The 3,135-nt window shown below is 54.2% G+C and overlaps 1 protein-coding gene across 4 annotated transcripts in view; it reads right to left on the minus strand.

Moving 5' to 3' along the window:
• Positions 1-3,135, minus strand: part of CAPG (capping actin protein, gelsolin like) — an 18,283-nt gene that overhangs the window by 12,849 nt on the left and 2,299 nt on the right. The window contains exon 1 of one of the 4 annotated variants that reach the window (XM_017517968.2): positions 2,197-2,268. The exons of 1 other annotated variant lie outside the window; for it this stretch is intronic. The gene's annotated coding sequence lies outside the window, so the exon portion shown is untranslated. Of the gene's footprint in view, positions 1-2,184; positions 2,269-3,135 lie in introns of those variants that run through there. 2 more of the 4 variants (XM_017517969.2, XM_037734691.1) reach the window with 2 other exon arrangements.

Here is a 3,135-nt window from a genome sequence, read left to right on the forward strand (position 1 = left end):
AAAAAAAAAAAAAAGTAATTTTCACAAAAATAAGAAAGAAAATCCCCAGTGCCTAGCTTCCATACTAGACCCGTTAAAACCAGACTCTCTGGGTGGAGCCTGGATGTCAGTGTTTGAGAAGCTCCAGATGACTCTAATGCTTGGTCAGGGCTAACACTCCTGCTGCCTCATCAGATCTCTGTCCCCAGACCTTTTGTTTCAGTCTCTCCTGGGGAAGGGTCCACCCTGACCTCTGGCCTTTCATTGTTTCCTCTGTCCCAGCCCTCTGCCCAAGCCCACAGCTCCTCGAGCTTCCTCAGGGCCCACGTTCACCCTTACACCCATTAAAGTCCCTTCATTCTTCCAGGCACATATCAAGCCCCAGCTGTCCAAGGAAACTTCCAGGACTTTCAGTGGTCTCCGCCTTCTCTGGGAGATCTCCCAGCCCCCTGCCCTGGGAGCACACACTTCAGCCTGTTTTACAGCAGGACCTGACTGCTTTGTGTCTCGACTGGAGCAAAGACACACGTGGTGCCTCTGCTCCTCAAGCAGCCCAGGAAAAAGTCTATTCAATTCCACTCAAGGTCTGTGCTGGGGGCTTGGCAGGGGGGGTGAGGTGCACAGAGAGAAAGGATAGCCCACGTCTCATGGTTTAGCTGCAGGGTACAGTGAACAGGGAGCCATCATACCCAGTGAAACCGCAGACAAACTTCCTCTAAGCGGGGAATGCCACAGAATCACAGATGTCAGCATTAGAAAGTGCTAAAGTTCTTATCTAGTCCTGCTCTGCCTGCAACGCCCTACACATACCCATACACACATAGTGCAGAAATCTCTTCTATAGCCTCACTTATCATCCTCTTCTTGAAGGCTTCCAGTGATGGGGAACTTACCACCTTACCAAACAACCTCTTCTACGCCTCTTAAAGCCTTTACTTTTCCCCACTCTGTTATAGTGTGGTGAGTTACGGAGCCGCCCATCTCCACTACTACACAGTAGGGTCCTGTAGGACAGAAGTGTATTTTGCCTCTGGATCTAACCGGAACCTCATGCATGTGCTCGAAGAATGCATTTGATTAACTGGACCTGCTGGGCTCCAATTATTAGATCGAGGTGGCCCCTGAGGGATAGCTCAGGATTTTCAAAAGGCTGGGACAGGCTGGAGCAGCACCGGGAGGCAGAGAGCAGGGCTAGGGGTCTCATGAGACTGCTGTGGGGCTGGAGGTGGGGAGGAGGCAAGCCCTGCTGGCTGTCCCATGGTCCTGACTTAGGCTGTCTTTGAGGATACACTTGGGGACCTGAGAGAGGGGGTCACCATTACATACACCTTTAAGGAAAGGCTTGACAGCAGTCAGAGGGACAAAAATCCTGCTGGGGTCCAGTAGTACCTTTGCCTGGAAAGGGTCCTGATTCAACTAACCCCCAAAATGTCTCTTCCCTTCACAGTCCCTGCTTGCCCCTATGTGTGAAATGAAACGGCACCTCCCCTTCTCCTGGAGAAGGGGTGGAGAGGTAGTTGTCCACACTAGAAACCACTCCAAATCTCCCAGCCAGGGACATAGCATTCTCAGGATCTGGATCCAGAGGCTTCATTTGGGGATTCCGAATGGTCTTTCCCCGATACCAAATAGGTCTCCTACCCTGCCCCAGGCTCCACCCCCTCCTCCCTCCACACACCCTACCAGACAGTCCGCCTAGACCCCCCCCATCCCGGCCAAGATCTTCCAGAGTTTGCAAAATAATCAAATGTGCCACTTGGATGTGAATTAAAATGGCTAGGACTGCCCTGCCCCCTCCCCAAACCACTCCCACCCAAATAGCCAGTCACACCACAGTCCTGTCTCCAAGACATGCAGCTTCTAATCTGATTTCACCTCCAGTCTGGCTGAGGGGCTTCAGGAGCAGTGTGGGGGCCTCTGTAAGGAGGTCTGGCACAGCCGGGATAAGCCCTGACCCAAGAGTTCCTCCATCGGCAGGGTGGCACAGCCTATAATCCTCCCAGGCAGCTTCAAGGCTGCCATCAGATCATGTGCCTGGAGCCTGGCATAAGGCTGGCAGGACAGCAGGCTGGGGGAACACCACCCTGGCACAAAGTGGCATCCAGAAATGTGGGTCTCTGTTCCCAGACCGCAACAGCCAGCCCTCGCCTGCCCACCCAGGAGGGTCTCAGCCAGCCTCGGTGGCAGCCACCCTCCCACCTTCACCTTTCAACACTCCTACTTCCCTTTCTTCCTCCTACTTCTGCTTCGTAGGTTCGTCTTCCTCCCCGACTGCCCCGCCCGGCTTCTCACTTCCCTATTACTTCTCTGGCTGCCCCACCCACCAGCCCCACCCCTGGGCTCCTTCCCCAGTCGGTGTGGAGGCAAGGTCCCCTGAAAGGGAGGGGCAGCAGGCCTGAAGCAGAAGAGCAGGCACTGGGGTGCGCAGTGGGTATGCCAGGCCGTCTCCACAGAGGGGCACATAGGGAGGCTGGAGGTCCACCCAGCCCCACCACAGTGGCCTCAGCCGGCTGCAGGTCACAGCCAAGGCAGATCAGGGAGGGTATCTCTGAGTCTGAGACCAGCAAGGAAAGCCATGCTCTCCACTCAGGGCCCGGGGCAGGCGCTGCACAGCCCCCACCATTTCTGGGTTAGTCACATTTCCTGGGCAGGGTCACTGGCTCCGAATCACTTTTTCCTCTTCCCTCAACTTGTCTTTCTCCTTGCCCCGAATGCAAGTATTTGATTTTGTTTTAAGATCAGTTTTTTGGGGTTTTTTTGTTTTGTTTTTGAGATTGGGCTCACTCTGTCACCCAAGCTGGAGTGCAGTGGCATGACCACGGCTAACTGCAGCCCTGAACTCCCGGGCTCAAGCGATCCTCCTGCTTCAGCCTCCTGAGCAGCTGAGACCACAGCCCTGCACCAACATGCCCCACTAATTTTTTTATTTTTTCTAGAGACAGGGTCTTGCTATGTTGCCCAGGCTGGTCTAGAACTCCTGAGCTGAAGCAATCCTCCCACTTTGGCCTCCCAAAGTGTTGGGTACAGGCGTGCGCTGCTGCGCCTGGCTAAACTCAGTTCTCAGGGAGTGGCTGAGGCCATAAAACACTCTGCCATCTTCCACATGCCACGGTGATGCCTCTTGGGTCTCTCTCTCTCTTTTTTTTTTTTTTTTTT

Source organism: Cebus imitator, unplaced genomic scaffold (genome assembly GCF_001604975.1).
Source record: "Cebus imitator isolate Cc_AM_T3 unplaced genomic scaffold, Cebus_imitator-1.0 Scaffold655, whole genome shotgun sequence".
Taxonomy (NCBI): domain Eukaryota; kingdom Metazoa; phylum Chordata; class Mammalia; order Primates; family Cebidae; genus Cebus; species Cebus imitator.